General features: G+C 36.9%; 1 long non-coding RNA gene across 1 annotated transcript; it reads left to right on the top strand.

The window, feature by feature from the left end:
- Positions 1 to 1,506: 1,506 nt before the first annotated feature.
- On the top strand, positions 1,507 to 2,588 carry LOC145049647 (uncharacterized). The gene is made up of 3 exons (XR_013683306.1): positions 1,507 to 1,619; positions 1,938 to 2,251; positions 2,339 to 2,588. It is a non-coding gene; the product is annotated as an uncharacterized LOC145049647 (long non-coding RNA).
- Positions 2,589 to 24,031: the final 21,443 nt, after the last annotated feature.

Genomic DNA, 24,031 nt, shown 5'->3' with positions numbered 1-24,031 from the left:
TTTACCACATATTTAGTGGAAGCAGATATTTATGGACTGACCTGGTACCACTTTGACTTATTGACCCAAATTACTAGATCAACTCTTGTTGAAAATAAGGCTTTTGAGCTGACTGAGCACTGAATTTGGAACACTGATCATTCAAATTTGATCATTCGGCCACAGAGACATTCAGGTTTCCGGCAAGACGTTGAACGAGGAAGATAACCGCAGAAGAATGTTTTGGCGCCACCGTGATACCCTTTTTAACCCACTCCAAATTTTTGGCAACAACCAAATTATTATATATCTTTTTTTTTGTTTATGTTAACCAATGGTAGTGAAGAAACCACAACGGTCTGCATTGACCCGATCAAATAATCATGAAGGATCTAAAAGTATACCTCAAATTGATACGTATTTGTATTAATTTGTTGGGCCTTTTGACATAAAAGTCCTTAGGTTTCGTATTTTTTGACGGTTTAGTCCCTTCAACGATTTTTAATGCAATAATATCTAATATTTTCAATTTTTTTTGTCATTTTCCACATTTAACCGGTTTCCTAATCCATAGCAGGTTATTTTTGTCATTTTCATCTTAGTGGCACTGATGACCGGACATTTTGCTGAGTTGAGGTGGGGCCCACATAAGCGTATTCTTCCATAATTAAAAATTTAGCAGAGGACAAGAAAAATTGTTGTTAGCGAGGATCAAACCCTCGCCTCTTCCATATCTTGGTATTCAAAATACCACAATGCTGCAACGCTTTTTGTGTTACTCTTTCTTATATATATAAAGAATAACAATGTCGTAGTAATAATAATAACTATCATTACTCTTAATCCTATTTTTTATTTTATTTTTATATAAAAGATATTTATTAATCTTTAAAGTATAAAAGACGTATTCTTTAACATACAAATATGACAATATTTTTTAACGTATAGAAATTCGTATTTTTATTATTTTTATATGAAATAAATATATATTTATGTGTTAAATACAAAATATTTATATTTTATAATGTATAAATTCGCTATGTATAAATAAGTATTTAATCATTTGAATATTTATTTTATAAATTAGAACGTTATACATATAAAAAAATATGTTGTAAAGGTATAAATATTTTTTAAAGGTATTTATATCTTAAAAAACATATTTATATATTTACAAATCTATTTAAACATATCAAAGTGTATTTATATATTTGTAAGCATATGTATACCTTAATATATATATATATATATATATATATATATATATATATATATATATATATATATATATATATATATATATATATATATATATATATATATATATATACTTTCAGATATGAATTTTATATATTTTAAGGGAACTTATATTTTTTATACGCATCAAAAGTGTATTTATTAGTATTTTAAAAATAAATACGTTTTTTATGCATTTTTAAATGAATGTATACATTTTTATACGGTATGTTATTTTTTTTCAATTTCAGTTTTTTTTCATAATTAGGTGATAGTAAACATATGTATATTTCCACTTTTTTGTCACTTACTGTTGGGACTGGTGATACCAAATCTACTTGCAAATGTCATACAATTCGCTTACAATGCTCAACGTTTTGATTGGATTCCTGAGTTGGAAAGAGGTAGTTATAATTTTCATCTTTTGGTATGTGCAAATTAATAGTCGAATAGCACAGGAACATATATTTTTTTTTTTTAATATTTTCATTATATTTCCACAGATGGTACTCGAATAACATAGGAACGATTTTTCCTTTATTTATTTATTTTTTTTATATTTTCATTATATTTTCCACAGATGATACTTTACAATGTTGAAGTAGATCTATTTGAAATTAACAGGATAAAAAATCTGTTTTAAAATCTGAAACATCATGTTCTCCTGAGAAATAAGCAATCAAATGCAACATTTGTCTAATGTTATGATTTTCACACCCCAGGTGTTTGATGGAATGTGACGGAGGAAAAGGCAAATTCCTGCTAAGCAAACCCAATTTAAAAAGCCTCAACAAATGTTGAAATCGGTCAGCTGATGCCGAAGCAGGTATGTGTGTCGATAATTAGGTCTTTTAAAATTGAATTTATAGTTTTTAGAGCTTCATATAGTGATTTTGATAAATTTCATTACGTATTGGTTTTGGATTATGTTTGGGTGTTTCTTTACTAACCAACTATGTTTATCCAGCATATGCGACTTTTGTATGAGAAATTGAAGGGGAAGGAGAAAACCATGAGAATAAAGAAGGGTATTATGGTAATATGTCATCAATCATCAACAATAGTGCACATTTCTTTGGCTTCTTAGTAATATATCTGAATTTCATTTCATGGCAGCATGTAGCCTCCATAGATACATATGTGTTGTTCCCCATCCTGAAGGAAAAGCTGAATGTTATAATATAAATGGTAATACAGTCAGATCTGAATCCCATGAATATATGAAAGTGGGTAAGTTTTTTCTTATCTAAATTTCAATAGAATCATCGCTTCATCCTATTTATGCAAAACATATTTACACTAATAGTTGACATTAAAACTAATCAACATCATGTTTCTTCCATAAAATTTATGGTGAAACTAATACATCCCTCACAATGTTTATAGTCAAAGGGAATGGGGGTGTGTGGGGTGGGTTCGATAGGGGGCACATATTTTTTATCAGGTTTATCAATTCTTTCTTCCACTCCAAAGTAGCCCACTTTCTGCTAAAAGATCAAATAGCATGAAGATAATTAGGCTCTGTAACAACCCAATGACTAAAAATGTTAACAAACAGCAACATAGTGACAAAAAAATCCTATTACACCAAGTCCTTTATACCCACAAATTTGAAGACCATTGATTTAAATTTATAGCGATTTCTCATGTTCCACTAATTTTGAGTTGGTTTGATTTTTTACTTCTTCCTATCTCAACTTCCATTTTTTGTTTTCCATTGTCTGTTTCTTCTGATCTTCATTTCAAATTGTATATAATGAATCAGGTAGTGCACTTATCTTCTTGAGTTTGAGTAGTAAAAAAAAAGAATGGCCAAAATTGTCTCGAACATATTCCAAGTAAGTATTAGTAGATTTTGGGATTTTTAGTTTTATTCATTTCCACTTTATGATAATGACCTATATTATGCATTTTTGTTATAGGTATCTGTAAGGAGAAAACATAAATAGATTCCAGCAGATCAAGGGACCTATACCGACCGCAAGGATTCTGCTGACATGGACGGAGGGCAGGGGCAAAATAGGAATAAAGTTTAGACCTTTGTGATGAACACCCATGAAGAAATTGGCCAGAAGATTCACTATTATGAGAACTTTGTTAACTGATAGCAACCTCCGCCCCCCGCGGAGCGGGGGAACACCCTCTAGTTATTATTATTATTATTATAACTTTTGTTAATATTGTATTTAAAAGTTTGAGTAGAAGTAGTGATTATATATAATGATTTAGATTTAACTACATCAATACGAATGTAGCTTGATGGTAAGTTTGTGGCCTTTTATCTTTATGGTGGTGGTTTTGAAGCTCAACACCTACTTACTGTTGGATTAGTGTCTAAGTCCATAATTATTTTGGTATGTACTTGACCCGATTATGAACATGGTCCTTTTGGGTTGCCTTCACCATAGCAATATGTAGGATGAATTAAGGAGAGAAAGGTTTAATTATGATTTATTAATATATTATGAGAATAATATATTAAAGGAGAAATCATATTGTTCAATTAATATTAGTCAAGAATTAATTAAGAATTAATTTTGAGGCTAAAAGAGATTAATTAAACTTAAGGGACTGGAATTGTAATTATAAGATAATTGCAAGAGTGGGCTAATGGACTCTATAGAGTGGAGTGGACGAAATTTATGAGGAAGCCCATAAGATTTCGTCCATGGCTCTAAAGAAAAGAATCCATGGGATGCTTAGGGCCTAAGCAGTCAAATTAGGGTTTCCTAGTTGAAAACCCTAATAGCCTACATGTATATAAATGACCCTTAAGCCCCAAAAACGTGGACAAGTCTTCCTCTAGGGTTTCTAGACGTTTTGGACTGCCTCCTCTCTTCTCCTCTTCACCCAAGTTGCTTAGTGGTGTTTGTGACTCCATTATAGGTGCAACACTTGAGGCACTAAGTTTTCTAAAGCCAATCAAAGCAAGGAATTGATTGTTATTGCAATATAACAATCAAAGGTAATTACTAAGCCCTTATTTCAGTTCTTATATGTTAGATCTAGGGTTTATGGCTTTGGATATTCAATTGCATGTTCATTAGACAAACTAGATCCAAAAGCTATTAGGGTTTGCATGTACATCATAGAAATGATGTTTTGCATAAAACCCATCAGTGGTATCAGAGCTTAGGGCTGTTTGGTTGATGTATGTGATGCAATTATGGTTTATTCTTGCTTTAAAATCGAAATTTAGGTTTTCTGGGGGCTGGACTCGCCGAGTCCATGTGAACTCGACGAGTCCATGCCTGACTCGACGAGTCAGCTGGTCAGAAAGAGCTAATTTTGGGATTTTGTGCTTCTTTGGCTATGGGATAGTTACCAAAATGTCTTTAATTGATATAAATCAGATTTTTATGATATTGGGTGATTATCTTTGCCAAATTTAAAGATATCTTAATATTAATTGAATAATTACTTCCTTATATGATTAAATTTAATTATTTGAATTATTTGGTGAATTATCTTGCAAGAATTTGGACTAGGTCAAATTAGATAACCACCAATTAATCGTTAATTGCCTTATTTGAATTTTGTGATCTACAATATTCTTGATAAAGTTTGGAAAAGTTTCAAATTACTCCCTTTAGGTTTTATAGTTTAAATTTGAACTTAAAAGTTTTGTTTTTGAAATTTAAATAAGTTAAACCCTAATGTTTTGAAATGTTTCAAAACTTGCCCTCAAGTTTTGGAATTAAAAGTTGATTAAAAGTTTAATTTTGAAATGTTAAATTCTAAAAACCCTAGTAATTTGAAAAGTTCAAATCACACCCTTATGGTTTTATTAATTAATTAAACTGTATAATTAAAAGAGATTTAATAAACCCATAAAGTTTTGGTTTACATATAATTAAATTACAAGGTATAATTTACTAAGTTAAACCACCTAGTATTTTAAAAGTGTAAAATACACCCTATACTATATATAACATTAAAAGTCTAATATTATATATATATGTATGAGTAAATAGTCAGTCTTACCGTTAATAGGCCTCATTCACGAAGCTGGTCTATAAGGGGTGTTTAAGGAAATTGCCTATAAAATGGCGATTGAATGGGTATCCACTCTTACCCACCGCACTCTTGACTAGTGGAGGGTCGTTAGCCGAACGGGTAGGATAGGACAAAAACCTTACATTATAAGTATAATGATGTACACAAGTAACTAAATGCTTTTCAAATTCCCAAATCATAGTTACTTTAGGCAAAATGTGAAATTGTATGCTAACCCATGGAATTACACTTCGTACCCTTGTCAAACGTTAGTGGAGCGTGTGGTCAACCGACACACTAATTTGGGGATGACATTGGTGGTGAAGGGTGGCTCGATGCTTATCATAGATCAATGGAGCTTGTGTGGCTAACCGGCACATTAATTAGGTGATAGTATAGCATTGGGTGCACCACGTGATTCGTATGGTTATTCACACCTTATTTGTGATCCTCGACATCCTAGTCACAGATAGAATGGCATAATCGAGATTAAACATGCCATTGAAAAGTTCAATAAATCTCAAAAGATCTGGGAGTTTCAATTCATTTAAAACTTAAACTTCTTTTTCTTTTTTCATGGTGGAAATTGGTAAATCGTCATTTACCTACCTTCAAATATTCTGCAACTAGATTACGACATCCCTCTTCTAGGTTGTAGAATATTGTGTTGGGTCCTAGCCTTAATAACTCATTTGAGTGTTTTATTAAGGACTCAATCAACTTAACTTGAATTCTCTCCCATTTTGTAGATGTCTGAATCTTACAATGGTCTTCCCGAATCCTTTGGAACAAGCATTTCCAAATGAAGATGACGTTCTGAGATACGATTAAGGAAATGAGAGTTATGCTTCACTTCCTCCACCTCCTCCAATTGTTCTCCCGGACCCACAAGTTCAAAGGCTTGAAAGGTTCAAGCTCACTCAAGCCCTTTTGGCAAGTAAACACGAAGATGGGAAACCTATGTGTGCACACGTCTTAGAGATGAAGTCACACATTGATAGGTTAAGCATGATGGGTGTCGAGATTTCAAGTGAGTTGGCTGTTGACTGGGTTCTTCAGTCACTTACTGAATCATATAGTGAGTTCGTTAGAAAGTACTATATGATGGATCACGACGTGACCCTCATTGATCTCACATATTTGCTTATAGCTGCTGAATCAGTGATGATTTGGCGTGCTGGTCAAGTAAATTTGTCAGGTGAATCAAACTCCCAAACTTCGATGGACACTGGCAACATTGGAAGTCCAGAAAGAACTAAGTTTGTGATTGTCCGATGTGATGTGCCAAAGGAGTCCATTTGCTTTTATTTCCAAGAGAAGGGGAATTGGAGACGAAGCTGCCCTAACTACCTAAGAGATCTAAGAGATAGGAGAGTCAAGACGTATGGCTCTAGTTCAGGTAAAATCTATTAGCTAACTCTTTTAAGTTCCTATTCTAGATTTAATACATGATGTGATAAGATTACATTTTGATGTTTTGTAGGATCGAAGAAAAGAGATGAAGCTTAAAGGAAGAAGTGAGCTGAATCTAATCGTGAAGAAAGTGGATTTCGATCGCATTGTTTGAAGATTAGATTTTTGAGCTACTACTTGGAGTTAGAATAGATTGTTAAGAAATATGTAATAACATAGTTTTTCAATTGAATTGCATTCTAAGGAAAAAAAATTTCTGCAATAAAGTAAATTTTGATTTTATCTTATTTATTTATCCTTACAATGGCATGTATGAAAAATTGATGTTTGAAGGTTTCTATTATTAGAAATAATGGATTTGATTCTTGATTATGTTATTTGTGGAGATGTCAAGAATTCACCAAATAGGGAGAGTTTCTCACCGCCTAAGTTTCAGTTGGACGGAAACTTGGAATCATACAACTTGGTTGCGTGATGAATGAAAACTTTCATATTTGGAAATTAGACTAATTCTTTGACAAAGTGTCAAGTGAAGGACTAGGAGACCGAGTACACTAGGTTGTGCATTGATCAAGTCCACCACAAAGAAATATAAGATATATCGTCATGATTTTCTAAAATTTTAGTAAATATGATTATACTTATAAGATTAAGTGTAATTCTGAGTTGATTGAAAGATTTTCAATGAATAGCAGAGCGAATAAAGAAGAATCAAGTAGGCAGAAAGATAAAAGTTTCTCTATTCTAAGAAGAAGGGAAAGTACCTTTTATTGTGTTTTATGATAAGTCTTAATGATTAAGAACCATATCTCAATTGATTCTCTAAGTGACTCTTAGTGCATTTTTATGTCTAAGAAGAGGAATCGAGAATTGTGGAAATGGTTAAATCAAGAAGTAAATCATACTTCGTTCCAATATCGAATCTTAGAGTCATACTCCAAGATTGCGAATTGAGTGACAAGTCTTAAGTAGGTTTATAACACTCATCAAATGTGGAATTTGGAAAAGGTTTTCTTATTCTTGCACATTTGAAATTGGTAAGTTGTGATGTCTTGGATAAGACAAAGACCAACTAGGACCAATTTGTGAAGTGTTTTGTCTTGATAAAAGCTACACTAACTCTTGCATATTTGTTTGTCAAGAAATGTTTATTGAGAAGAGAACTTTATATGTTAAGGAGTCAGTGGGAGTTTTAATGTTTTTGAAAAAGTTTCAAGAACAAATCAAGAAGAAACCTTATCAATCATCACTAGCACACGACTTGAGGTTTACAACCTGTCGTGTTGACATTATTTTGTTTCTGTGCCATTCCAATTGAGTTAATTATGTATGTGAGTTCTATGAGTTCTCATTTGAATACATAAAGACGAAGCACCTTGATCGATGGAAAGTACATTGATATGTAAGGATAAGTTGCTTAACTACTTGGAAGACATGGTGGGCACTCGTGTTACCATAAGGCTAGAAATCAAGAAAGTTCAATCCATATGAGTTTGGATTTGTCGCAAACTTTGGTTTTGGCAAATTCACATAGATAGAAACTTATACACCTTAAAATCTAAGCGTCATAAGATTCTCTCCTTAGAAGACCATCAATGCTTTGAAAGATTCTTGTTTCTCAAAATAAAACTTTATGCCTCATTGAGTCATTTCATCAAACAGGTTAAGTGCAATTTTGGAAAGTTTATTCTAGATAGTTCTTTTAGAGTACCCGTCTACTTTTGCAGTAGGAAAAAAATATAAGAATTTAACATATCAATAATGTAAGTAAACAAATTGAAAATTTCAGTTTTTTTACTAACCAAATGGTTAAGCAGATTAGAAGTGAGAACTGATAAAAAGTCACCTTTTGTCCATCACAATTGAACCCAATCACATTCAGATGGCTGTTACATAGGTTTTGCCCCAAACCCATCATAGATTTTGTAAATAAAGCAAATTTAGAGAAACCCAGCATAAACTCTCTCATATTTATCAAAGACGACCTTCATTGCTACCAGGAGAGAAACTGATTAAATATAAATGATCCAAGGGACATGATTTTTAAGGCTTACAGATGGATGATGGTGTTGATGGTGAGCGCCAAAGGTTGGTCTCTGTAGGAAATTAAGGAACGTCGTCGATCGATACCTTGAACGGTATGTTGAACACCAGTCTGTCGATATGCCATGACCACAGACGGACCACCAGTGTAGTGTCTGGCCTTTCATGTCTGTCAAAATTGCCCTAGTTCTTTCTTGAAATTACAATTTGCTCCCCCAAGGCTTGTCTACAGTGATTTTTAAGTCGAGGTAATTTTTTGTGGCTTACTTTTAAGCTTTTATCGGCTCCCCCTTTTTTTCACAGGCTTCTTTTTGTTTTACTGTTTCTTCAATTTCTACCTGATGAGCTGACGCTTTTGTAGGCATAGTCATCAGCTTCTAACACCACTAAGATACGTGTCTTCTTTCTTTTCTTTCACCGCCTCATCTTCCAATGCTGCCTAATCATATTCCATTCAACAACCGCTAAAAACACAGAAGAAGATTGAAGTAGGTTGTTTTCATTGTTGATGATGCGTTCCCCTTTCTATCAGAAGCGTCGGCCTCCACAAAACCCTAACGCACCGAAGAACAACAAAGAGGCACGTCGGCCTAGGAAACGACGACGAGTGAAGACAGCAACCAGAGTTTAATATGTGCTTCATCTTTCATCGAACTATAGCCTTCTATTTTGGGCTCGAGTTTTTCCGACAGCACAGAAACGTTGAATAGGGTCGATTAGACTCGCGATTTCTTCATTTTTGCGTTTTGCTTTTGGGTTTCGTTTCCCCTTTATTTATTGCAGTTCTAATTTCATTTGGTGTCTTCTCTGGTATACGGTGGTGGTTGTTGGCAAGGGTTAAAGCGAAAGAGGTGCTATTTGGTTTTTAATGGTCTTAGTTTAATCCAAGCATATGTTCTTCAAAGAATCTGAACAAGACCATATGTAGCTTCGAACGAATTTGCTCTCCTAGATGTCTTGTTGTCTATAAGGTGAACAAAATCATATATTTCAATGAATTCTTTTCAGTCTTATCCACTTTTACTCAATTTTCCTTGGTTTGAAGGAAATTATGGAAGCAATTTTTGCATATCAGATGTTACTGTTCCTTCAACTCCAACAAAAGGTATAATGGAAGTGATTGTAAAATTATAATTAGAACAAGTGTATTTTTGTAATTCTGTTGTCTACCGATTCTCTTTTATATTAAGTTCAGGAGATGCAAATGCTTCTAGGGCATTTCCACTTCAATTTGGGTCAATTACTCCTGGTATCATGAATGTAGTGCAGGTAAATGTTTATTGTGATAGAGATTTTGTAACTAGAACAAGGGTATTTTTGTAATTTGTCTTTTGGTGTTTGTAAATAATTTCTTTTAATAAGTACCAACAGCATCAATCCCAAGACAACTTAAATGAATTTCTTTTCCTGCTCTAATTTCAGTATGGCTTCCTCCATCAAGGAGCGGAATGGAAAATCTAATTTTCATGTTAATTTTGTGTAGTTTCTCATCAACTAATACCTTTTTTTATAGTTATAAGAAGAAGAGAAGCTCTCAACTTGCAACAACCTGAGGACATAAAAATGGTAAAGGACTCGACCAATATAACTTAAATCTAGCTATGAACTCAAATTGAGATCAAAGAAAGCAACAATTCCATTCCAGATTAGTAAAAATTGAAATGGAATGTTGAATTCCAGGTTGTAGATGGCCAATACTTATTAAAATATATCTTTTTTTTCTTCAAATTAAAGTTACTAATATGTTATCGAAATATAGGAGAATCAAGGCAAGTTTTTAAAGTTCGCTGAGGATTAGTCGCTTGTGAGTAGTTGGAAGTATGATATTGGATGGATCATATTGACATTATTATGAATAGATAATATTCTATTAAGAATGAGTTGTCATATGGCAAATGTGGAAATGTTTCCATATTGGGAGTTGGATACTGAGAGTCTATGTCTAGATTAGAAACTTTTATGCAAGAAGGATGTTCAAAGGAATGTACTTTGAATGTGAGACTTCACGTCTATGGAATTGTCTTGTAACAATTTCCGATAGAGTACTTTGTAATTTCATTGGCCAAGTCATGGTGACTTTTGTGCTATGACTTTGCGAAAGGATCGTTGCATAAAATGTTAGAATTTAGCATATTCTAGTAGTGGCAAGAACCTTGTGTTCTAACACTAATGATAAGGATTGGGAATTGTGAAATGAGCATCATTGGAAAAGTTTTTCAATTGATCTATTTCACAAAGTAAGGACCATAGGAAACGTAGTGTGCATGCTTTGTGCATGGGACAACTATTGTTGTAATTTGAGTAATAAGTTGATTTTCTAAAACAGTAAATGATAAATAATGACTAATCAATATGGTGGTTAAATAGAAGTGTTTTTTTACTCCCAAGAGTTTGGGGCCAAATAGGATTAAGTATTATTGTTGTGTTTTCAGTTTGCATGTTTTGAATTCCAGAATAACTGGGTTATTCGAACCTCCACAGTCATTCATACATTGGAAGTAGGTATGAAGGAAGACTGTCATGAAGAGTCTGTAGATTGTCTGAAGAGTTTAGACATAGCACAAGTTTACTGCAGAGTTCATGAGTGCTTTGATAAGATTAGAGTATTGGATTAAACCCACGCTCACTAGAATCACTTCATGGATTATATCGCGAGTGATTGTGAGTTGATGATACTGTATATTCTTGAAACCGAGATGTGTGAGTTGTTATTTGTTGGTCGGTTGCACATTGATAATAAGTAAACGCACCAGTAACTTGGTGTTATAAAACTTATTGTTGTGTGTGATTCGATCAGTGAATGCAAGCAAGCATATGAGTCAAAGTTTATCAATTCCTTTTACCCAAAGTGGGATAAAAGTGATATATATGGGCCTCTTGATGATTTAGTGATGACACCTAAGCGCTTGGCCAAGCCGAGACTAAGTTGATGTGTTCAATTGTCGTCTGTGTCTGTCGTCATAAATCGGAATTCGGGAAACAGTATAGAGAGAATGATTAAAATTCATGTCTTATGTCTATACGATATCTTGAGAATGGAGGAATATATAATCCCTTATCTAAAGGACACACTATCTAATAAGATCAGAGTTGACAGCGGCGTTTGAAAGCTACGATTGCTGATCAGGTTCTGAAGTCATATGGAAAATAGTTATTACTTATCCAAGTGGGAGACTGTTGGATTAGTGTCTAAGTCCATAATTATTTTGGTATGTACTTGACCCGATTATGAGCATGGTCCTTTTGGGTTGCCTTCACCATAGCAATATGTAGGATGAATTAAGGAGAGAAAGGTTTAATTATGACTTATTAATACATTATGAGAATAATATATTAAAGGAGAAATCATATTGTTGAATTAATATTATTCAAGAATTAATTAGAATTAATTTTGTGGCTAAAAGAGATTAATTAAACTTAAGGGACTGGAATTGTAATTATAAGATAATTGCAAGAGTGGGCTAATGGACTCCATAGAGTGGAGTGAACGAAATTTATGGGGAAGCCCATAAGATTTCGTCCATGACTCTAAAGAAAAGAATCCATGGGCTGCTTAGGGCCTAAGCAGTCAAATTAGGGTTTCCTAGTTGAAAACCCTAATAGCCTACATGTATATAAATGACCCTTAAGCCCCAAAAACGTGGACAAGTCTTCCTCTAGGGTTTCTAGACGTTTTGGGCAGCCTCCTCTCTTCTCCTCTTCATCCAAGTTGCTTAGTGGTGTTTGTGACTCCATTAGAGGTGCAACATTTGAGGCACTAAGTTTTCTAAAGCCAATCAAAGCAAGGAATTGATTGTTATTGCAATATAACAATCAAAGGTAATTACTAAACCCTTATTTTAGTTCTTATATGTTAGATCTAGGGTTTATGGCTTTGGATATTCAATTGCATGTTCATTAGACAAACTAGATCCAAAAGCTATTAGGGTTTGTATGTACACCATAGGAATGATGTTTTGCATAAAAACCATCACTTACTTCCCTCACTATGTTTTTTTTAGTCAAGGTTGGAAGACACCACGTCAGTTGGTCATTGCCACATGGGATCTATGTTACCGGATAGGAGAGGGTAACCGGCTAAATGACCATTATGAACAAAATTTTCAAATTACTAGGCATTATTGCACCAAAAATTGTTAGAGAGACTAAACCGACAAAAAAAAAAACCTAAGGACTTTTATATCATAAGGCCTAATTTGTTGATAGTAAGAAATTTTACTTGAGTAAATAAGTGAGGAGCTTAAAGAGTGGAATATCTCTCTTAATATAGTTTGTTTGAAAGAAGAATTAGGGCACGAAATAGCACCTAGTTTTAAAAAGATATATGGCTCATTGACATGGCTCTTAAAGATGTTTTTCCAAAGTTATACATGATCGAGGCTGAAAAAAACCGCATGGTTGCTGAATGACTTCACACCTACGATATGTCGGGACAATGGCACTGGAAGAGAAATCCCATAAATGGTGCATAATCTTTGCAACTAAAAAGATCTGAATGATTTGGTTGCTAATATTAAGTTATCGGCAACCCCTAACTCGTGGAGATGGAACGTCAATAGCAACAATATTTTCTCTAAGAAATCATTACATGAGCTTATGGATAATGCAAAAATCAATCATAACACTTTCATTTTCCGGTGGGTTAATTGGGTCCCTCTCATACCAATGCTTTCGTGTGGCGCACACTCTTAAACATAATCTCAGTCTCTTCTAATCTTGTGGTTAAAGGGGTTAAATTGCCTTCTATCTCCCGCTCCTTTTGCTTATCATGTGATGAGACTGATGAACATTTTTTTTCAACTGTAATTTTTTTGTGTTGATTTGGAGATGGTTAATTTCTTGGTTGGGTATTTTACCTTCACCTCCTACTAGTTCTTCGTAACTGCTTTTGAAGATGGATCGTAAGGGGCTTGATAAAAAGTACGAGAAGAAGAAGCTTGACCTAATTTATTCAACCATTTGGTCCATTTGGAAATCCCGAAATGCTCTTATTTTCAAGAAAGTAAGGAGCTCCGCAATGAAAACGTCAGATGAGGTTCAATTTATTTTATACAATTGGTTCAAAAATCGTGTCAATCTTAGTCGTTTAAATTGGAATACTTGGTGTTGTTTTCCGACTTCGGCTTGTACTAATACCTTGTAATTTCTCTAGCATCTTGCTAGATGTTTCTAAAAATATCTATCCATCTAAAAAAAGCAATCATTAACAAATGTACATTTTAATTAATCAACATTTCTTTAGAAAATAATATAATTAGTTAAATAAATTTGAATGTTGAACGCATTTAATATGATAAAAATTCAAATAATAATTACATAATAAAAAAATGAATAATAAGAACAAAATTTATGGTATTGTTAAATATAAATAATATAATGGAAATATTAAGAAAACAAAAACAAAAGTATATATATATATATATATATATATATATATATATATATATATATATATATATATATATATATATATATATATATATATATAATCATATTAACAAAAATAAATGAAGCAACAGATCGTGTTAGCTTTTTAACATAAATAATTAATTTAGAATTCTGTTAAATATATTTATAATAGAAAAGTAATATTAATAAACATAACATTCCAACCACATACACATTAAATACATGGTTCTAAAAATGTCATATATTTGGTGTTGGCAAATATAAAACCGAGTTTAACTTCAATATTATGAGTGTGGACTACAAAGTATATAATCTAGAAATTTCTGATATTAGAAAATTTAGGAGTATGTGTGTAATGGTAGGTGATAATAACAACAATTTTAGATAAAACGAAAAGAAGACTTAACTCAAGATAGAATATTATGGAATATATGAAACATGTTTATACCAAGTCTAAGGGTTTGATATGTTGTTAATAAGTATAGATTTGTAATTAGTACAATAAAAATGGCCTAATGGGTGTAGAGTTAATGACAAATTAAGTCTCCTTCTTGATTTGTATTTGTATATATTCATAGTGTTAATTCATTAAGAAATTTTACTCATTTTTTTGTTGATGCAAACTCCTTGATCCACCACACAACATATTTGCCATGAAGTTAGTGGAACTAAAATCAGAAAACAATTTATCAATCACATTCAAGACAATGATAGATCGACGGTGATACATTGTTATAGATAACACACATAATATGCAATCGCACTTTGTAACACCCCAAAATTCATAACTAAAAATTTTATTTTTAATATCAATAAAACACATTTGTAACTTGGTTCACACATTGAAAAACATTTCAAATAAAACATTTATCAGAGTTCATTCAAAAAAATCATATATTGCTGAAAACATAGATGTATACGTTGCGATCGTCTCGATCTCTTTTAATTGAAAACTGGAGGTACCTAAAACCAAAACTGAAAACCGTAAGCACGATACTTAGTAAGTTCCCCAAGTACCACATACCATACATATCAACTGATCCATACATGCCATACATAACGATGAGCCATACATATATCACAATCAATAAAGGTGTTATCTGCCGTACATAGTCTTGCCATTTATGCCACGGACCACCTCGTGGTCTTTCTTGCCAAGCCGGGAGCCACCCCAGGGTCTTACTAACAAGTGCCAAGAGCCACCTCCTGGTCTTCCATGCAAGCATCACAAAGACAACTAGCATACATACTACTCTACTTAGCTAATTAGCATATAGTGTGCTAGGAGCCACCCCGTGGTCTTTCGTACATAATGCCTAGGGTTAACCCCCGGGTCTTACTACAATACATAATAGCTTATAGTGTGTCAGGATCTGTCTCCTGGTCTTTCATACATAATGCCTAGGGCTAACCCCCAGGTCTTCTTACAGTACATAAACCAAATGGGTCGGCATTGGTGCCTTCGACACATAAAAATAGTGTGGAGACTCACCTCGAATGTTGAAACTCCCTGCAAGAATTCCTTAGCTGCTGCCCTGACAACTCCTAGAGCTATCAATACCAAAATATCACCTAATTAGCAATTGGGCCCCAAACCATGATCCACAATCCATACTTTGGGTAAATTGACCATTTTACCCTTGGCCCAATAAGATTCATAATTAAGGCCCAAATCCACACACAAAGGCCCAATTACTAGTTAGCCTTCCCAAGCCCACTAGTCACCCACTAATGGCCCAATTTTTTAAATTGGGCCCAACTCCTCAAATACGCCTTCCCTTTTAATCCAACACATTCTTAGCCCAACATATCAGATTTCTGATGGCCCACAAAGGCCCAAAGTAGCAAGGTCCAATGAATGGCCCAAACCGAGGCCCACTTGTGCGAAACCCACTCCGACTGAGTACGTAGGGCGTACTCAGCAGTACGCAGCGCGTACTGGGTTCGTGACATGTAAGCGACGTGTACCCACTTGTACACCCAACGTACTCCTCTGTTAAGTCATTTTTTCCATTAAGCACTTAATGCTTCAAACCAAGGGACCAAATCACAGATCTGAGCTCTACTTAATGTCTAAACCCATAAAGTCACTGACCTGGTGACTTTGCATGCTCTACATAAGCCCAAACTCCAAAAATGACATTTTACTTCCATGAGAGAGACCTTAACTCATGCATGAACACATCAAGACCTTCAAGATGGCAACTTTCTGTCTTAGGGACTCAAATAGCACCAAGGGTGGCAATCCTAAGCGTCGGAAATGGATTTGAACCATAAAGCTTCATCCTTGGGACCATAAAGGTCCAAAAAACCCAACATAAGAGATCTAAGGAAATAACCACCAAGTTTAAGACTTTATACGTCAAATGAGAGTCAAAAGTTGATGAGGTTCTAGATCTAAAATCCCTATCTTCTTCAATGAATCTTCAAGAGTGAACACCTTCTTCAAAAGCATGAAAATACTCTTCTAATAGCGTTCTAAGCTCCAAGAACACACAAGTAAGGATTAGGTTTTCGTGAAAGATGTCTAAGGGTGAGAGGGTGGCTGATCTTTAAGGCATAATGTTCCCTATATAGTGCCAAACCTTAAAATCTAGGGTTTTGGTCTGAAAGGAGTACACCCCGCGTACCTCTTAGTACGCCCGACGTACTCACAAACCACATGTGACCAAGTGACCTTATATGCTGGGCGTAACCCAGATTACATTGGGTGTTCCCAGCCAGGCACGTGCAAGCGTGGGACTGATCTGCCAAATACTTCCATTAGGGACTAATTTTGCCAAAACCTTCAAAGTAACATAACTTCCTCATCCGAGGTCCGTTTCCAACGAACCTTATATCCACAAAAAGGTGGAGAGAAGCCCTACGCTACTAGTAACTCTCCCAAGCCTTAAACCTTTCCGGATTAAACCCAACATCCATAAAATTCCGAGGTACCCAATTAATATTATACCTTTGGCCTCCGAAGACACAATTGTATGCTCATATCACTTATACACCCACCTCTGAACTGGGCCAAATCCTTCCATTCCCAAGGCCTTAAACCTCATGACAAATGATAATTGGGTCGCAACCTTGATCAACAAAACACTTTCAGAACCGGGGTGTTACAACTCTCCTCCACTTAAATTAGATTTCGTCCTTGAAATCTCCCCTTACTAACACCCATATCCCAATAAATGATATAAGGAATGCTACCGATGATTCTACGTGTAAGACAATCTTCTCCAGACGACTGAAACCGTAAATCCGCATTGGTCTGACTTCCTGACAGACCACCCATGCTGAGCTTTACCATGCTTAATCTTCCTCGAATGACCGAGTAAATACACACTTCCAACCTCGATTATCTTGATGCTACCGTTAGAAACAAAATCACTTACCATAATCAATTGTAGAGCATTTATACTTGACAGAAGGCTCAGATAATCGTTTGAGTAGAAGATTCATCCCTGCAACGCTCCACAACAAGATCAAATCAATTACTATGAGATTATTTAATCCAACTGCAAGTGACTTAGCGTCTTCCTGTCCACAAGCTACTCTACGCAAAATCCCAAATCACTGCCGCTATCCAGAATATCGGATTCCTATCCGGTTGCTTAGCCAAAGAGCAATCTCACAGTCGCTCCACGCGACTTCTGAAGAGACCTTTGGCTATCAAAATTTGCCCTAACCATATTGCCACTCATGGTTCCATTATTCCTTCTGATCTTCTCGATCATAACAATCCGACTACCTGTCGCCACCTAATCTAATACAAAAAGTGAATGCTACTAGGACCACTGCAGTCATACATCACGCCTGGTCTCCAATGACCTACCATTCCCGAATTCGATCATATGGTGGCATACTCATATTCATACGGCTGACCCGCCCTGGCCTAAATCATCTAAAGTAATCCGTGAGTGAATTACAAATTCGTCACATTCTCACTGTCGAATAAGGACTGGTGAATGCTACGAGCCACCCCATAGAATTACAACACTCCCATACTAACTGACTACTAGTGAATGCTACGGGCCATCCTACGGGCCACCCCACAGTCTTACAGCATTTCTACTCTATCTGCCAACTAGTGAATGCTACGGGCCACCCTACAGTCTTACAACACCTCTACTCTATCTGCCAACTAGTGAATGCTATTGGCCACACCGCAATCTTACAACACTTCTACACTGTCTACCGACTAATGTTACGGGTCACCCCGTAGTCTTACCACATTCCCCATGCTATCTGGCCGCTAGTGAATGCTACAGCTATCCTGCGGTCTTACAACACCGCCCATGCTATCTGGCTGCTGGTGAATGCTACAACTATCCCGAAGTCTTACAACACCTTTCATGCTATCTAGCTGCTGGTGAATGCTACGGCTATCCCATAGTCTTACATCACTTCCCACGCTAACTCAACCGCTGACCATGGTCTTACTGCTGATTACCAATACAAAGACATCCAAAGTCGAGCACACACACGATCTAACATCCCACACTGAACTCATGTCATGACTGGGATAATTAACTTGGTTCCCCATATTCTGCTACACATCAATCAGATGTGGTCCCAAAGTTGGGAAGTTTCTGAAACTTCCAATTCACATTATCCTCTATACGGGCAACCACTTGGGCCACCTTTCCTTTCCTGATAGGGATACGAGCTCATCCCAATTTCACGCTTGCTTCTGTCCTGGGCACCTGAACGGTTCTCCCCCACTTCGATCCGACTAAGTCTCCACGTCATACGAGAAATGGAAGGATTTACGATCCTTCCTACCTTCCAATGATCGATCTGCTAACAACCAACGCTTACTAATGCTAGCGATTCATTACTAGCCGAACTTACAAGACCATACAACCTCTGAAGACTAGATGAACACTTTCTGAATCCAGCAATACTGATAACTCTAGATTCCTTGAAATGATACCGTACCTAGATCTTGAAGTCCAATTACCCGATGCTCAGAGCAAAACATCGGCAGTAGACCACTTCCCTTGGCGACCCCTGTGAGTCAATCTGAGCACAATGACTGAACCCTCCAAATCCTAACGAGGGTGATAACAACCCTGCTAAACCCTGACCGCAGACCTTCCACATAATGCTCCTGAACCGATCTCGATTACAAGCAGAGATAATGATGAACACCCGAACCAGCAAAAGGGAAACGACCTTACACTAACCACTAACGATTCACGGTATGAAAATGGCATATGACACTACTTGAAGATATAACTCATACATGAGCAAGGAAATGAATCGGATACATACTCTACCCAAACTGATGCAAGATAACAACTATATATATAAATATAAATAACCTGAAAGAAGGCAAAAGATACATACCTGCAGAACTCAACTCTTCTCTGTTGGGGCTCCTCCCCTCAACGTCGGACATTCGGCCTTCTTGTGGCCCACCCGATCACAGTTAAAACATAATGGGCTTGCCCCCTGAGGGCAATCCCTGCTAACGTGACCACCCCTGCCACACTTGTAGCAGCCCAGACCCCTGGAGCAACAAACTCCATCGTGTAGTTTTCCACACGTGCTGCACTGAATTCGGTCCTGCTGGCCTCTCAAAATTTGATCAGAAGTCTTGGGTCTCTTCCTAGGACCCTCCAATATGTGCACCTGATCTGACCCCCTCTTCCTCATGTGCTCTAAGTCAATCTCCCGCTCTCGGGATCTAGAGACCATATCATTCAGGGTCTCGCGCTTGAAATACTTACGAATTTCCTGATGTCAACCCAGTATATTGTGATACCTCACTTTCTTCATCTCCTCGTCTGCTACATACCGCGGTACCAATAAAGCCCCCTCTTGGAACTTGGCAGTGATCTCTGCCACCCTCTCAGTAGTCTGGTGGAGATCCGATGCAAACTCAGCTCGGAACCTGGTCGAGAAACCATCCCATGACATAACATCGACTGCATCATCACCCAACTCAGTACCGATCTCCTCCCACCAATCACGTGCCCGATCCTTCAATAGGAAGGAATCATATCTAACCTTCGCCTCCCCGGGGCAAAAACTCATCCTGAAGGCATTAGCTATATCTGCCAACCACCTCCTACTGACAATGGGGTCCCTCTCTCCATGGAACGTAGGATCTCTACAAGCACATAACTCCTGAAAATCAGTGTGCAAGCTCCAATGATATCCATAACCTCCGCATGGAACACGCGAGAAATATTTGATGAGATAAACTCCCGCAATTGCTCGCTAATCGGCTCAACACCTACACCTAAGCCGGAACCGGAACCTGAAGCATTTCCCTGAAAGCTCATCTCCAAGACTCTCACCAATTCGAGTATGGATCCTATGCGTTCAGTAGTACAAGCCAATTACTACCTTCCACACCTATCCATAATTTTCTCAGCAATCCTCCTGAATACTCTAATTCACTTCTTCAAACCATTATGCCAATACTCACTGAACCATACTACTAACCCACTGCATAATATCCTAGGATTTCTTAGGTTCTTGAACCCACCCAGTCCTCAGCTGCTGAAGGATTCCCATTAATGTTAACTAGCTACCTCATGAATATAGCCACATGGAACAGAGGTCAAATAATCATTCGAGTAAAAGACTAAACCCTAGAAGGGTTGGACTCAGAAGAGATCTGCACAATAGGGTCAAATCCATCACTCTGAGATTATCTAGCCTGTGCCACATGTGACTTAGCATATTCACTTAGTAGCTAGCTCACATTGCGAAGAGTCCCACAAAGCACAAAGCAAGTAGCATTCAGACAATGGAAAATCTAACCAACATACTCTAATCAAACCATACTATCCTCTAATCAGGAATATATACTAGCATGCCATTCGAAGGCTCATACAATCAGACATAACCTAAACAGGCCATCCTACCACTGGCTGCTCAGTTCTATCATGCAAATCTACAAGCTCATATAAGCATACAAAGGCATCTCTCGTGATCCTTAGCTCTAATCTAGCATGTGAATCACATAATCATATCATATCACATAAGAAACATGTATTGGTATTTTGGGAATCACTTACTTGAGGTCGGTCGATTGCAAGCATCACACCCCTTTCTTTGCTTAGAAATTCTTTTGTAATTAAATGTTTATTTTATAAAAATTTCATCAAGCCCTCAGTTTGAGTTCAGGCACACCCGAGAGTATGCCCAAATCACTCAAACCAAGGATCTGATACCAACTTGTTACACCCTAAAATTCATGACCGAAAATTTTATTTTTAATATAACTAAAGCACATTTGTAACTTGGTTCACACATTGAAAATAATTTCAAATAAAACATTTATTAGAGTTCATTCCCAGAAATCACATATTGCGGAAAACATAGGTGTATGATTTGCGATTGTCCCGAGCTCCTTTATTTGAAAACTAGAGGTACCAAAAACCAAAACAGAAAACCGTAAGCATGAAGCTTAGTGAGTTCCCCAAGTACCACATACCATACATATCAACTGATCCATACATGCCATACATAACCGTGAGCCATACATATATCATAATCAATAAAGGTGCTATGTGTTGCACATAGTCTTGCCACTATGCCACGGGGCGCTTCGTGGTCTTTCTTGCTAAGCCGGGGGACCACCCCCTGGGTCTTACTAACAAGTGTCAAGAGCCACCTCTTGGTCTTCCATACAAGCATGGAAAAGACAACTATCATACATACTACTCTACTTAGCTAATTAGCATACAGTCTGCTAGGATCCGCCTCCGGGTCTTTCGTACATAATAGCTAGGGCTAACCCTCGGGTCTTCCTACAATACATAATAGCATACAGTGTGCCAGGAGCCACCTCCTGGTCTTTCATACATAATGCCTAGGGCTAAACCCCAGGACTTCCTACAATACATAAACCAAATGTGTCGGCAGTGGTGCCTTCGCCCCATACAAATAGTAAGGAGACTCACCTCAAATGCTGAAACTCCCTGAAAAAATTCCTAGTTGCTGCCTTGACAACTCGTCGAGCTATCAGTACCAAAATATCACCCAATTAGCAATTGGGGCCCAAAACGTGATCCATAATCCATACTTGGGGTAAATTGACCATGTTACCCTTGGCCCAACAAAATTCATAATTAAGGCCCAAATCCACACACAAAGGCCCAATTACTAGTTAGCCTTCCCAAGCCCACTAGTGGCCCACTAATGGTCCAATTTTCCAAATTAGGACCAACTCCTCAAATGGGCCTTCCTTTTTAGTCCAACACATTCTTAGCCCAAAATATCAGATTTCTGATGGCCCACAAAGGCCCAAAGTAGCAAAGTCCAATGAATTCCCCAAACCGAGGCCCACTTGTGCGAAACCCAATCTGACTGAGTACGCAGGGTGTACTCAGCTATACGCAGCGCGTACTGGGTTCGTGACCTGTATGCTGCGCGTACCAACTTGTATGCCCAACGTACTCCTCTGTTAAGTCCCTTTTGCCATTAAGCACTCAATGCTTCAAACCAAGGTACAAAATCACAGATATGCGCTCTACTTAATGTCTAAACTCATAAATTAATTGACTTGGTGACTTTGCATGCCCCATATAAGCCTAAACTCCAAAAATGACATTCTACTTCCATGAGACTGACCTTAACTCATGCATGAACACATCAAGACCTTCAAGATGGAAACTTTCTGTCTTAAGGACTCAAATAGCACCAAGGGTGGCAACCGTAAGCCTAGGAAACAAATTTGAACCATAAAGTTTCATCCTTGGGACCAAAAAGGTCCAAAAAACCCAACATAAGATATCTAAGGAAATAACCACCAAGTTTAAGACTTTATACCTCAAATGAGAGTCAAAAGTTGATGAGGTTCTAGATCTAAAAGCTCTATCTTCTTCAATGAATCTTCAAGAGTGAACACCTTCTTCAAAAGCACCAAAACACTCTTCTAATGGCCTTCTAAGCTCCAAGAACACACAAGTAAGGATTTAGGTTTCGTGAAAGCTGTCTAAGGGTGAGAGGGATGCTGATCTTTAAGGCATAATGTTCCTTATATAGTGCCAAACCTTAAAATCTAGGGTTTTGGTCTGAAGGGAGTGCGCCCCTTGTAACTCTTAATACGCCCGATGTACTCACAACCACCCGCGACCAAATGACCTTATATGTTGGGCATAACCCAACTTATGTTGGGCCTTCCCAGCCAGGAACGTGCTTGTATCCTTGCATGCATGGGACTGATCTGCCAAATACTTCCATAAGGGACTAATTTTGCCAAAACCTTCAAAGTACCATAACTTCCTCATCCGAGGTCCGTTTCCAACGAACCTTATACCCACGAAAAGGTGGCGAGAAGCCCTACGCTCCTAGTACCTCTATCAAGACTTAAACCTTTCTGGATTAAACCCAACATCCATAAAAGGCCGAGGTGCCCAATTACTATTATACCCTTGGCCTCCGAAGACACAATTGTACACTCGGATCACTTATACTATAGCACCCACCTCCGAACTGGGCCATATCCTTCCGTTCCTAAGGCCTTAAACCTCATGACAAATGATAATTGGGCCGCAGCCCCGAGCAACAAAACACTATCAAAACTGGGTGTTACACACTTGCTGTAACGACCTAATTTTCACGACCAAAAAATTTGTTTTAAAACATTACTTTAGAAAATATTAATAACTAAAAGCATTGTTTGATCAAACCATAACACAAAGTGAACCATGTATAGAAGCCAATTCATACACCCAATCAAAATATCAGAGTATAAATCCCAGTGAAGCTCGTAAATGCGGAAACCGGAGAGTGTGTGTGTGACATGCTGCTACCGCGCCGGCTCCTTTCCCCTAGCTGAGGAAGTACCTAAAACCAAAACTGAAAACTATAAGCACAAAGCTTACTGAGTTCCCCCCATCGTACCACATACCATACGAACACATAACATACATACTGCCAGGCTATTCTGGGGTGCCTGACTACCCGGTACGGCCGTTCTGGGGTGCCGTCCTACTCGTGTCAA

The sequence above is a fragment of the Lactuca serriola genome, chromosome 5 (genome assembly GCF_051521515.1).
Source record: "Lactuca serriola cultivar US96UC23 chromosome 5, Lser_US96UC23_V15, whole genome shotgun sequence".
NCBI lineage: Eukaryota > Viridiplantae > Streptophyta > Magnoliopsida > Asterales > Asteraceae > Lactuca > Lactuca serriola.
The sequence above is the reverse complement of the archived record's forward strand: the minus strand, read 5'-3'. Positions and strand labels throughout refer to the sequence as shown.